Here is a 14,916-nt window from a genome sequence, read left to right on the forward strand (position 1 = left end):
GGTGGGCGCTCACAGGCATCACGTGACCCTGCGCTGATGTCATGACAAGTGAGGCATGACTCAGCGCTGGGGTACCCGCGGTGGCTGCTGGGTTGTGGGCGGGGTTACCCCCCGCGTCACACCCAGCGCGCGGTGGATGTCGGGTGTGACACAGGGGGGTAACCCCGCCCACAGCCTGGCATCCACCGTGGAACCAGGAAGAAAAAGACCCCCGGCTGCTACCTGTCGTGATGCCTGTGAGCGGCCAGTGGTAGCTCCGCTCACAGGCATTATCTGCAACAGAGGGTATTTACAAAAAGTCTTAGGGTCCCCGGGGGGATACATTGGGGGGGGGGGGGTAATCTAAAGTAGTGGACAACCCCTTTAAGAAGCAAACTTTGTGAAAAACAAAATTTGTGTCAGTCCCAAAACTTTTGGCCACGACTGTAGTATTGATTTATGGTGAGTAGTTTATAGTGGGACATTATCATAACTAAAGGGGTGGTCTGAAACCGAAGGTAAACTTCATACTTAAAAGGTAAAACCATCAGTAGGCCGGGGCTAGGGTCACTGACTCAGTCGCAGCGGGTTTCCCCACCCAGAAATGAAGCATCATCAGTGACGTCCGTTTCATGTGCTGGGCTAGTCCCTGCTCTACTGAGCATGCACCGATTGTCAAATCTGAAGCATACTTAATAAGAGCTCCCTGATACCTATGACATATTCAATGCTCTCTGACTTGCCAGCTCTAAAAAGAAGTGATAAGCCAAAAAGAAAGCGCACTGTCAGTGCACATTGAAAAAGAGAGAAAGCGGCGAGCAGGGAAACTTCCCATTTCAGGGTGGTAACCTCTGTTTCAGGAGCTGGGCTGGTTTCTGTTCTCCCTGCTCGCCCACGTTCAATCCCTTTCAATGTTCACTGACAGTGCACTCTCTTGCCAGCTCATCATTTCTTTTTAGAGTCCGTGACGGAATACACTGTCAGTGAGCATATACAGTGCTGGGAGCACATATGTGGGAATTGACAATTAGTTCATGCTCAGTAGAGCAGGGACTAGCCCAGCCTCTGAAATGAACATCACTGAATATGATTTGTTTCCGGGTGGAGAAAACAGCTGTGGCAGTGTTTACAGCCCCGACCCCTGATGAGGTCCTGTTTGAGTATCCCAGCATGCAATGATGCTTCCCAAAAAAAAGTCAACAAAAGTAAAAAAAAAAAATGCAGACAGCCAGTTAAAGTATAAAGAAAGGGAATGTAGGGAATTATTAATTAAAGTATATCACAAAAGTGATTAGATTGTTAAAATAAATAGATTTTAATTATTTTAGGCTATCTTCACACATCATGTTTTTTTCTGCATTCATTTTCTGCAGCAATACCTGATCTCTTGCCAGATAGTTGTTCAGGATTTTTGTTGCTGTTTTCTTGCTTTTTTACTTTTTTTTGGTGCGTTTTTTTTTTTCAGCATTTTTTTCACTGTCCTTTTGTATCTCTTATGCATATACATAAAGTTCAGTAAAAAAAAAATCTCATTTTGGTTTATGGACAAAAAACGCTGAAAAAATGCTGAAAATTTGACAGCATGGGCGTTTTTTCACCACCCATTACTTTCAATGGGTGAAAAAACGCTGAAAAAAATGCTGAAAGAAGTATCATGCTCTATCTTTCAAAAAAATATGCAAAGCACAAAATCCTGAACAAAAAAAAAAAACATGAGGTGTGGATGAGATTTCTGGAATCTCATAGACTTTGCTGGTGCTGCAAAACGCAGCTGAAAAATTGCATAAAAAAACGCATAAAAAAATGCTGAAAAAAATCATGATGTGTGAACATAGGCTTACGCTCATAATCCTTCTTGGGTTAGGAAGAGATACCATGTTTTAGCTGAAGATGGAAAAATCTCATTACTGTGTTGTCTGCTTGTGTAACTGGTTACTTGTAAGACTACAGGTATAAAAAAGGTCAAAAATCAGACAAGACTGCTTATCCGACAGTGTAAATTGTATCTACTGCCTACACTCGGGATGGGCTGAGCCACAATGATACCAGTCAGGTAACTAGATCAGGTAACATGAGTAAGACGTGTAATATGTGACCTGTCTGGCTTCTACATTTCTTCTGAACTTGTATCGATACTTGATGAAACTTACTGGTTGCACTAATACATGTATGACAATCATGAGATGCCGTAAAGAAAAGGAAAACATCTTCAACTCTATTATAGTTTGCACCATCTTGATACATTTGTATAAATGAAATGATTGTGGAGCAGTGCAGGATTACTACTATTCACTAGTGTTGAGCCACCCCCGTAGTGTTCGAGTTCGGTTCGGTTCGTCGAACACCCGTGTGTTCGCCGAACTGTTCGTCGAACTGTTCGTCGAACACCTTCGAACACCGTTAAAACCAATGGCAGGCAAACAAAAACACATAGAAACACATAGAAAACACATAGAAAACACCTTCAAAGGTGTCCAAAAGCTGACAAACTGCTCAGAAGACATAACTAACACATGGAAAAGTGACAAGTACATATAGTCATGCGAAAATAAAAGAGGTGGAGGAGTAAAAGGAGGGGGAGACACAGATATAGGCATGTCATGCCCTTCTAAAATCCAAAAAGTGAGAAGCCGACACGGCCAGTCCGCTCCTGCCCGTGCCACCTCCGTGTCGCCGGGTTTGTGCCAGAGCCGCGGTGAACCCAGACGGCCAGCCCCCCTCTCCCAATACTGGTGCCTGTCCGCTGGTGGGTCGAGCGAGCCCCCCTGTGGTGGAGGCAGCTCTAAGCTTTTTAATTTAAATTGTCTCTCTAATTTGAATGAATACACTTTAAATCCATTTACAAGGATCTATTGGAGGGCAAGTCTCATGCCAGCAGCCGCGGTAATTCCAGCTCCAGTAGCGTCCACTGAAGCTGCTGCAGTTAAAAAGCTTTTATAAGGATCGAGCTCGGCTGTCCACCGCAAGGCATCCTACTGCCAGTCCCAGCCCCTATGCCTTGGGGTGCCTCCTGATGCTCTTCACTAAGTATCCCATGGTCCCGAAGCATTTCCTTTGAAAAAATTAAGTGTCTAAACTACAGGTGGTGCAGCTTGCTTAACAGCCGGGATAATCCGCTGACTAGCAGACACTGCTACTAGGCACAAAGTATTTCCTGGGCTAGATGCAGTTAAAAATTTGTAATTAGATACTCTCGTTGGATGCTGAGAAAGCATTCCATAGAGTCTCCTGGCACGCCATATATGATTCTCTTAAAAAGCTTGGGGTAGGGGTCTAGGGGACCCTTTTATAGCCAAAATCACGGCCCTGTATCGCAATACGTCACCTAGGCTGAAGATAAATGGAACTGTAGCACCCTGAGGGCTCGGTTGCTACAGACGTATTGCACCTCACCCAGAGGTGTGATATCTCACTCTCAGGTAAGGATGGAGTGTGGATCAGGACCCGACACCTGCATGCATTACACCACATTGCCGTGGGGCAGGGCGACCAATATGCCCCTGAGATGGGCACGACAGTCCCTGTCCCTGGCTGGAGTGGGGGGAGGGAACACTGAGGAAGGGGAACCCTGTAGTGCAGGAGCAGGGAGGAAGCAGTTCCTGGGTGCATTGAGAAGGGAGTATAAAAGGTGGGCACCATCTTAGTTCAGTGCAGAGAAGTCTGAGCAGAAGTGGCAGGGAGCAGGGGCTCTGCATGAGCTCTGCTCCGGAGGCGGGCCTAGTAACAGAGGCCCAGGCCTGGAAGAGGGAGAAGGAAGGAAGAGGAGCGGAGAAGGCTCCAGGAACGAGGAATGAAGGGATCCCAGGGGTGCGGACGGGCGAGTCGCCACCGCACGCCCGAATCCACCTGCGTGGAGGGGTCAGGCCAAAGGGGGAGACCGGTCCCCGAACTAGTGGAGGCAGGAAACGACCCTCAGCTAGAAACCGGAGGCTCTGACATTTTATGTGGCGCAGCCCCTCGCTACACCCGCTAGGAAGGCACCACATAGGGTCAGGGAAACTGGCGCCAAGTTTACCAAGAGGAGGCCCGAGGCAGCCGGACAGAAGTGTTGGTAAGAAAGGCCAGACAAAGGACACACAAAGGGGGTCCTGTGAAGTGCTCCAAAGTTATCTGGGAGTTGTCTGAGCCCCTCACCTGGTGAGCACAGTACGACGTGGGCAGCCGTTACCTGCAGACGTGGTCTGGATAATAAGAACTGTGAGTAAAGGCCCTGAACTGCATCACTGACTCCGTGTCGTTACTGCTGCTGCCCTGCACCATCACCCCCATCCTCCGCATACACTGCCCTGAGGCTATACTCCTCCCGTGGGGAGTTATGCTACGCTCTGCTGCACCCACAACACCAGCCTCAGCGGTCTGCCCTGTAGCGGCGGTTCACTCTGACCGCAATCCACGGGTGGCGTAGTCGGACATTTAAACATCAAAACCACATAAATAGTTCCGCCACTGGTTTGACCGCCCTGAGCCACGGAACCGGGTCGCCGCCACGAAGACTACAACCACCAGCATCCACCAAAAAGGGTCCGGCTCCGGGTGTCCCAAGGCCCAGGGGGTGCGTCAGAACATTTTCATCACCTTTCACAATCACCAATGGGACAAGGCAGTGATGTCCTCTGTCCCCTCTCTTATACATCCTAGTGACGGAGCACCTGCTCTCATCAATTCGCCATAACCCCAATATTAGGTGGATTGAGGTGGGAGGCACCGAGTACAAGTGCTCTCTATTTGCTGATGATGTCCTAGTATATATCACTCAATCACATATATCCATCCATGCTGTTATGGCTGAAATAGATCACTTTGTTACATGGTAAAATTTTAAAATCAATGCAGCGAAGTCTGAGGCCCTCGATGTCTCCCTCCCCAAATCCATATAGGATTCCATCCAGTCCAACTTTCCCTTTGCCTGGCCCTCACAGGGTATCAAATACTTAGGAATTCCTATTCATAGAGACCTCTCCCATCTATGTTATCTTAATTTTGGGCCCTTTATTGAACAACTCCATACAGACCACGGTTGGCAAGTTAGAACTGTAAGATTCACTACGTGAACCACTGGTGTTTTGTGGAAAAGCACATGTACACTGCGTTCCAAATTATTATGCAAAAAGTGTTTAGGAGTGATAAGGGAAGAATTTGTTTGTTTGTCAGTTAAACTCATTGATGGTGATGTGTGTCAGGGCTCTTTATATCACTGTAAGCAATTGCAGACACCTGTGCTAATTAGTTTGGCAGGTGTGTCCAATGAAAGGCAAGACTACTTAAGAAGGCTCTCTCACATTATTAAGCAGCCTACATTTTCTGCCAAAATGGGAAAGAAAAAGGATGTGTCGGCTGCTGAGAAGCAGCAAATTGTGGAGTGTTTAGGTCAAGGCATGACTACAATCAACATTGTGCGATGATCAGGATGAAGTGTCTTGGCAATCAAGAAGTATGTAGCTGATTCACAGTACACACGTGTGCGTGCTGATAAGGGCAAATTGAGGACTCTTTCCTACAGGCAATTACGTCAGGTTGAAAGAGCAGCGGCAAAAAACCCTTGTCATAGCAGCAGACAAGTTTTTGAAGCTGCTTGTGCCTCCAACGTCCCCCGAACAACAAGATGCAGGGTCCTTCAGAGGTTTGCAGCTGTGCATGCGCCATCCTGTCGACCTCCTCTATCCACTTCACACAAGCAGAAACGGCTCCAGTGGGCCAAACATTACATGAAGACTGATTTCAAAACTGTTTTGTTCACGGATGAGTGCCGTGCAGCGCTCGATGGTCCAGATGGATGGAGTGGAGGATGGCTGGTTGATGGACACCCCACGCAAACACGGCTACAGCGCCAACAAGGAGGAGGTGGAGTAATGTTTTGGGCTGGAATCATGGGGAGAGAGATTGTCGGCCCCTTTAGGATCCCTGAAGGCGCTAAAGATGAACTCCATAATGTATGTGGATTTTCTCAAACAGCACTTCCTGCCATGGTTCAAGAAGAAGAACCGTGTATTTCACAGCAAGATCATTTTTCTGCATGATAATGCACCATCTCATGCTGCACATAAAACATCTGCATCTCTGGCTGATATGGGCATAAAAGGGGACAAACTTATGGTGTGACCCCCATGCTCCCCTGACCTCTACCCCATTCAGAACCTTTGGAGCATCATTAAAAGGAGTGTCTATGATGGCGGGAGGCAGTTCACATCTAAGCAACAGCTCTGGGAGGGTATTCTGTCCTCATGCAAAACAATTGAAGCAGAAACCATACAAAACCTGACAAATTCAATGGACGAGAGAGTTCAGAAGCTCCTTTCGAACAAGGGGTCCTTTGTGAAAATGTAACATCACCTAGAATAAAGTTTTGAGTTGAAAACTGTTTGATTTCAGTTTCTAACAACCTGCTAATGCTTATAATTTCAAAAATGACCATTTTTTTGGTCTTTATTAAAATGAAAAGGTTGATCGAAAAGTTTGGGGGATCTAAGAGTGTGGCAACCCAGTAGTCATGATTACTTCGAATTCTGACAATATGAGGGTCATGCTGCAGGTAGTGCAGCAAGAAGGCACTTATGTGCCTTGCGCATCTCGAAGCCCCAAAATTATTTTCCGGGCTAGATGCAGCTAAAAATTATTTTTAATTTTAAATCTGGTGAAGCTTTAGTATAGATGGCCTAATAGGATCAGTGCTGCACACTGCTACAAAGCCCAAATTATTTTCCAGTCAAGATACAGATAAACATGATTAGTAATTTGAAAGCTTAAAACGGTTGGTAGGGTGATTTTAACCAATCATCAAGCTTTTACTCTCCCCAGGATGACACAGGGGTAGAAAAGTCGTTTCGGATCCATGATTTGTTCATCTTTATGAACGTGAGTCTGTCTACATTATCAGTGGAGAGCCGCGTGCGCTTATCTGTCAGCACACCACCAGCAGCGCTGAACACACGTTCAGACAGAACGCTGGCTGCGGGGCATGACAAGATCTCCAAGGCGTAAGTGGCTAGCTCCGGCCATTTATCCAGATTGGAAGCCCAAAAAGAGCAAGGGTCCAGTGACACAGTCGTGGCTTCAATGTTTACTTGGAGATACTCCTGTACCATCGTCTCTAGGCGTTGACTATGTGTCAGACTTCTTGTCTCCTGTGGCCTTGCAAAGGATGGGCTAAAAAAGTGGTGAAATGATTCCGCAAAATTGATGTTACCAGCAGATACTGTGGTTCTGTTACGGTTTGAGTGCTGAACACTTGACGGTCCCACGGTTGGCAAGTTGGAACTGTGAGATTCACTACGTGCACCACTGGTATTTTGTGGAAAAGCACATGTAAGATTCTGCAACAGTCTCTGCTGATACTCCTGCATGCGTGCATCCCTTTCTATGGCAGGAATAATTTCTGCAAATTTACTTTTGTACCAGGGATCTAACAGTGTGGCAACCCAGTAGTCAGGATTATTTCTAATTCTCACAATTCGAGGGTCATGTTGCAGGTAGTGCAGCAAGAAGGCACTCATGTGTGTTGCGCATCCAGGAGCACCAAGTCCCTGTTGTGTTGGTGGCGAGGTAACAATCATGCTTCCTTCCTCTGTCCTCTCCCCCCAACCTCGCACAACAGAAATGTGATCAAGGTCTCCCTCATCTGATGAGTCTTCCATCAGTTCGTCCTCCACTTCTTCCTGGGCTCCTGCACCTTCCTCACTAGTTTGGCTGCTACCATGCGCCCTGGTAAAACCATCTCCCCCACCCTCACATGCCTGCCGCCTTGGTGCTGCCGACCGTCTGGACCTTGCAGATGTTAGCCCTTCCGCATACAACTCCTCCTCCTCTACTTCCTCCACCTCCTCTTGTGCCACCATCTGACTCCGAATTCTGTTTAACATGTGCTCCAGCATGTAAATCACCGGAATAGTCATGCTGATAATGGCATCGTCAGCACTAAACATCTTCGTCGCCATTTCAAAACTGTGCAGAAGGGTGCATAGGTCCCTGATCTGAGACCACTCCTCCAGCGTGATTTGCCCCACCTCTGAATCTCGTTGGCCCAGGCTATACGTCAGAACGTATTGCACCAGGGCTTGTCGGTGCTGCCACAGTCGCTGCAACATGTGCAGAGTTGAATTCCACCAGGTAGGCACATCGCATTTTAGCCGGTGAAGTGGCAGGCCCAACGACTTCTGTAGAGATGTAAGTCGCTGAGCTGCGGGATGCGAACGGCGGAAGTGAGCACACAGCGACCGTGCCCTCTGCAGAAGGCCATCTAGTCTGGGATAGTGGGCTAAAAATTGCTGGACAACCAGGTTCAACACGTGAGCCATACAAGGCACGTGTGTGACATTGCCCCGGCGAAGGGCCGCACCCAGGTTTGCAGCATTGTCGCACACGGCCTTCCCTGGTTTCAGGTCCAGTGGAGACAACCATTCATGAAATTGGTTCTCCAGAGCTGACCACAACTCCTCAGCTGTGTGACTCACATTTCCCAGACATTTCAATGTAAAAACCGCCTGATGACGTTGAGCCCTACTGCCAGCATAGTAAGGAGGTGTGCAGGATCCCTTCTGCGCAGTTAGAAAGCTTGTGGCATGACCAGACAGGCTTTGGGTGCAGGTGGAAGACCGAGAGGAGGTTGAGGAGGCAGAAGCAGTGGAGGAACTTTGACATAAAGAGGATTGACGCACAACTCGTGGGGACGGCAAGACTTGGACAGCAGCCCCTTGTCCTGCTGTCACCATAGTTACCCAGTGCCCAGTCAGCGACATGTAACGCCCCTGTCCATGCCTACTCGTCCAAGTGTCTGTGGTGAAATGCACCCTGTCACACACAGAGTTTCTCAAAGAAGCGGTGATGTTATGTGCGACATGCTGGTGGAGCGCAGGCACGCCTTTCTTTGAGAAGTAGTGCCGACTGGGCATCTGGTACTGGGGCACTGCGACGGACATAAGGTCTCGAAAATCCTCTGTGTCCACCAGGCGGAAAGGCAGCATTTCTGTAGCCAAGAGCTTGCAGATGGTGAAATTCAACCTCTTAGCTTTCTCATGGCTAGGAGGAAATGGTCTTTTACTTGTCCACATCTGAGGGACCGAGGGCTGGCTATTGTGCATAGACGGGGTTGATAAGGGTGTCCCCGGCAAACTGCCGGTCTGTGAGGAAGATGCAGGCGGACATGTTAGGTTGCCTTGATCCAAAGGTGGTGCTATCGATGTCGGACAGCGCTCAACACCAGCTGGTGTTACCACCTCCAAAGAAAATGATGACCTGCCAATCACGCTGGCTGTTGCGGGTAAAGAGGTGGCAGGTCTGCGCCCCAAAACAGGTGTGACTGCTGTCCCCCCAGTCACAGAGGATGAAGAGGCCGCGGATGCACAAGATATGGCAGACGGTGGTTGGCCCGGCCGGCTAGGCCGCATTGTAGCACACTGAGCTTCCCACTGCAACTTATGCTTCATGTCCATGTGCCGGTTCATGCATGAAGTACTCAAACTATGTATTTTTTGGCCTCTACTTAACTTTTGCTGACAAATGTTACAGATAACACGAGTTGGGTCATCTTTATCGATCTGAAAAAATGCCCAGGCTATGCAAGGCTTAGCACCCATGCGACCTGAAGAGCCACCACGACTTGTGGTGAGAGGCAGAGTTGTGTTTGAGGATGCAGTTGTTGACGTGCTTCCAGTACTACGTCTCTGTCCAGGAAGGCGCAACCTGACCTCGTCGTCACTAGCATCTTCCTCCACCTCCTCTGCTGACCTCATCTCTTGGCTGACTGTGGGTTGACAGTAAGTGGGATCTCCGACCTCATCATCATCACCCTGTGCGTTATCACACCCGTCGTCCTCAGAGCCAACCTGTTCCTGCCCTGACAAAAAACTAAAGTTGTCGCTCCAATCAGGTATTTGAGTCTTATCATCGTCTTCCTCATTGTCTCCACCAACAGGAGTTACAGTTTGGGAATGAGGGTCTACATTATGGTCAGAACCTTCTGCGTCTGGTCCTGGATCCGACTCATAAAGATTCTGGGCATCAGTGCAGATCATTTCCTCGTCTGGATTCACAGAAGCGCTGGAGTCGACTTCTGATTCCCAGGCTATAGTATGAGTAAACAGCTCTGCAGACTCAACCATCTGTTCTACCTCATACTCAGACGGGCAGCTGGAGATTTGGGAGCTGTGAGGAAGCAAGTGCGATTTGGGTGACACCTTTGAGGACTGGAGTATTTGTGATGTTGAAGTTGATGTGGAGGAGAGCCCACTTAAAGGAGCACTTGATATCCGTTGAAGCACCTGCTGTTTTTGTGCCTCATCTGGAATTTGTAGCGATTGGCGTGGCCGTAAGAAAGGGATCTTATCACATTGTCCGCTAAAAGAAGTAGACATTTTAGTTTGGCTGGAAGATGGTCTTTATTCTGCAGATGTTACTGTTGCTTTAACACCTACCCCACGGACACAACCTTTTTTCCCCTTCCCAACACGCCTATTCCCCTTTCCACCAGCAGCAGGCCTTTTTCCACTCATTTTGGTGGTTAACTAATTCACAACTCTGGAGTTGTTTGCACAAAAAAACAATGGATGGTAACCGAGCAGAGCTGAGTGGCCAAACTGTGGTATTAGGCCAAAACTATTGGCTGGGTTAGATGCAGAAAAAAATTATTTTGAATTTGCAACCTGATGGAGGTCAGTATAGATGGATTAATAGAACAAGACCCACACACAGCTAGAAGCCCAATATTTTTTCAGAGGTAGATGCAGGAAAAAAATATATTCAGTTTGCAACCTGATGGAGGTCAGTATAGATGGACTAATACAACAAGTCCCACACACAGCTAGAAGCCCAAATATTTTTTCAGAGGTACTGTAGATGCAGATAAAAATTAGTTTTAATTTGCAACCTGATGGAGGTCAGTATAGATGGACTAATAGAGAAAGTCCGACACACTACTAGAAGGCCAAATATTTTTTCAGAGGTAGATGCAGAAAAAAATATATTCAGTTTGCAACCTGATGGAGGTCAGTATAGATGGACTAATAGAGAAAGTCCGACACACTACTAGAAGGCCAAATATTTTTTCAGAGCTAGATGCAGAAAAAAATTATATTCAGTTTGCAACCTGATGGAGGTCAGTATAGATGGATTAATAGAACAAGACCCACACACAGCTAGAAGCCCAATATTTTTTCAGAGGTAGATGCAGAAAAAAATATATTCAGTTTGCAACCTGATGGAGGTCAGTATAGATGGACTAATACAACAAGTCCCACACACAGCTAGAAGCCCAATATTTTTTCAGAGGTAGATGCAGAAAAAAATATATTCAGTTTGCAACCTGATGGAGGTCAGTATAGATGGACTAATACAACAAGTCCCACACACAGCTAGAAGCCCAAATATTTTTTCAGAGGTACTGTAGATGCAGATAAAAATTAGTTTTATTTTGCAACCTGATGGAAGTCAGTATAGATGGACTAATAGAGAAAGTCCGACACACTACTAGAAGGCCAAATATTTTTTCAGAGCTAGATGCAGAAAAAAATTATATTCAGTTTGCAACCTGATGGAGGTCAGTATAGATGGACTAATAGAGAAAGTCCGACACACTACTAGAAGGCCAAATATTTTTTCAGAGCTAGATGCAGAAAAAAATTATATTCAGTTTGCAACCTGATGGAGGTCAGTATAGATGGATTAATAGAACAAGACCCACACACAGCTAGAAGCCCAATATTTTTTCAGAGGTAGATGCAGAAAAAAATATATTCAGTTTGCAACCTGATGGAGGTCAGTATAGATGGACTAATACAACAAGTCCCACACACAGCTAGAAGCCCAATATTTTTTCAGAGGTAGATGCAGAAAAAAATATATTCAGTTTGCAACCTGATGGAGGTCAGTATAGATGGACTAATACAACAAGTCCCACACACAGCTAGAAGCCCAAATATTTTTTCAGAGGTACTGTAGATGCAGATAAAAATTAGTTTTAATTTGCAACCTGATGGAGGTCAGTATAGATGGACTAATAGAGAAAGTCCGACACACTACTAGAAGGCCAAATATTTTTTCAGAGCTAGATGCAGAAAAAAATTATATTCAGTTTGCAACCTGATGGAGGTCAGTATAGATGGACTAATACAACAAGTCCCACACACAGGTAGAAGCCCAAATATTTTTTCAGAGGTACTGTAGATGCAGATAAAAATTAGTTTTAATTTGCAACCTGATGGAGGTCAGTATAGATGGACTAATAGAATGATGCTATGCCCAAAAGATTTTACTTCACTAGGTGCAGTAAAAAAATTGGTATTCTATACACAGGTGGTATATCTTGCAACACAGATAGGCTACTCCACTGACTAACACACTCTGCAATAGGCCAAAAAGGATTAGCTTTGCTAGATTCAGCCAAATGCTGTGAAAAAAACTTGCACAGCACTGGCACAGACCTGCCTGGCAAAAACTGATAGGAACTGATGTAACCTAGTCCTGAAAAGGACTCCAATTACAATTAGTCTTTACTCCCACAACCTATCTATTTAAGAGCACAGACCTCCCTGATAAAAGTCGTAGGAAATGCTGTAACCTAGTCCTTAAAAGGACTGCAATCACAACTATTCCCTACTCCCAAGCTATCTGTATATTTGTGCGAAAATTGGCTTGAAATTAACAAGGTATAGCGCACACAGCAACAGCGGTGCCGTCTAACACGCAGCTGCAGCAGTGAGAAAATGGTGGCGACGGGGAAAATGGCTTGGTCTTATAGGGCAAGGACATGTGACATACACTGCCAATGACACATGCCCTTGCTTGTGTGAAAAAAAGCACTTCGCTCCGTGTGTGCGCTGCCGATAGGCTGACAGATTGCACCTCCCCACTGTAAATGCGGGAAAGAGAAAAAAAAATGGAGATCTTCATTGTTCCTGCAGAGATCCATCCCCTGCCCCTCCCCCCGCCCCGCTGTACACTCAAACTGCGTATTAACATTAATTTTCATCATTACTGAGAAAAAATCCAGTTATGATTTTGGTGCACGAACAGTTATCGAACATAACCTCGAACAGCCGAATTTTTCTCAAATTGTTCGTGTTCGCCGAACGGCTCGAACACCGCCCAAAACAGCTCGAATTTGAGATTGGCGAACAGTTCGAGTAGAACAACGCTCATCTCTACTATTCACCATCAGGCTGATTTCAGATGTGTGACATATGCCCATGAGGCTGCCGAGTCCAGGATAGGAGACCCGCACCCGGTCCAGACATCACAAACCATACCCAGATTGTGGCGGATGGTTGTGTTAAACTGGCATTGGCATAATAGATTGTATTCTTAAATTCTGCCATGGGCCACCCAGGGACAACAATAAGAAGTCATATAGGCACTGATATTGAGAGGTCTATTAGTGATTTTATTCTGCTCCCCTCACATTGAAGTGCTTGGTGACTCTACATGGATTCTCATGCATAGCTATTACATTTTTATTCTTTGTATAGGAATTTGCACAGGACTTGTCACTCACCTGATATATCAGTTTTAGTAAATACTTGCATTGCTCATTAACCCCTTACAGGGTTGTTCCACTGCTTTAGTATCGATGACCTATCCATAAGATGCTACACAGCAGGTAATGGTACATGTCACTCAGTAGATGGGTTGGTGCTCGAGTAGAGTTCTAATCCGTAAATGTAGGTATACGAAGACTCGGCACTCAGATGTATTCAGTGAAAAAAAGGAAATTTTTATTCGTGCAATCCAATAAAATCAGAAAAATTAATGTTTCAGCCCTCGATCTTGAATTGTGGTTGTCACATCCACTAAAGTGATTCACACCGTTTTCTACCCACAATCCCCACACAAATCCACACCATTCTGATGAAGGTCTGGATTCAGGGCCGAAACGTTAATCTTTCTGACTATATTGGATTCCATGAATAAACATTTCCTTTTCTTCACTGCATATTTCCCGAGTCTTCTTATACCTATCCATAAGATGAATCTTCAATATCAGATCAGTGGGGATATGACATCTTGCACGTTCACGATCAGCTGTTCTAAGTGCCGGCCAGATGTAAGCAGTTGTGGAGTTAAACATCAAAGATCCATCAAGTCAAATAGGGGCACGGCATCTAAACAGTTAATTAAGCGGTACTGCTCAACACCACACCTGCATGCATCTGGGAAACAGCTATTTGATGGGAGCGCCGGTGTCATCCTCCACCTATCTGATCTTAATGACCTATTCCTAAGGACAGGTCATCAATATCATGGAAGTAAAACAACCCTTTAACGCTCGTTGATATACATGTGCATCCTGAAATGTTCAAACCCATGAAATGTCATTTCTAAAGGTCAGTGCAAAAATTATGGACATCCAGGCAAACCCAACAGTCACAAGTATAAGTCTATTTATTTATTTTACTCACTTATATAGCGCAATTAATTCCACAGCGCTTTACAGACATCATCATCACCGTCCCCATTGGGGCTCACAATCTACATTCCCTATCAGTATGTCTTTGGAGTGTGGGAGGAAACTGGAGACCCCAAAGGAGGTCCGCACAAACATGGAGAGAACATACAAACTCCTTGCCGATGTTGTCCATGGTGGGATTTTATCCCAGGACCCCAGCGCTGCAAAGCTACAAAACTAACCATTGAGCCACCATACAGTGCTAACCACTGAGCCACCGCTCTGCCCATAAGTCAATAGTATTTGATTGTTGCCGCTGATATACCTTACATCATGAATCACACGTGGCGTTGTGGTTTCTATTTTTAACAGAAATGATGATGCAGTTGTGAATAGAGCCTTATTAACAATTCTTTTATTCCTTGTATTTATTAAAATATGTGTTATGAGGCTCAATATTTCCAGCTGGTATTCTCTATTATACTAGATTGTATATTAGGCAGCTATTTTCCCCATATACATGCAAGTTTAGCTCAGCCAAGCATGCATGTGTGCTTAACAGGGAG

General features: G+C 45.8%; 1 protein-coding gene across 1 annotated transcript in view; it reads right to left on the reverse strand.

The window, feature by feature from the left end:
* LOC141264483 (aquaporin-4-like) overlaps positions 1–14,916 on the reverse strand; it is a 38,627-nt gene that overhangs the window by 21,514 nt on the left and 2,197 nt on the right. The gene's annotated exons all lie outside the window — the stretch shown is intronic.

This window comes from Phyllobates terribilis, unplaced genomic scaffold (assembly GCF_046119375.1).
Source record: "Phyllobates terribilis strain yellow unplaced genomic scaffold, ASM4611937v1 Scaffold_4__5_contigs__length_816908805, whole genome shotgun sequence".
NCBI lineage: Eukaryota > Metazoa > Chordata > Amphibia > Anura > Dendrobatidae > Phyllobates > Phyllobates terribilis.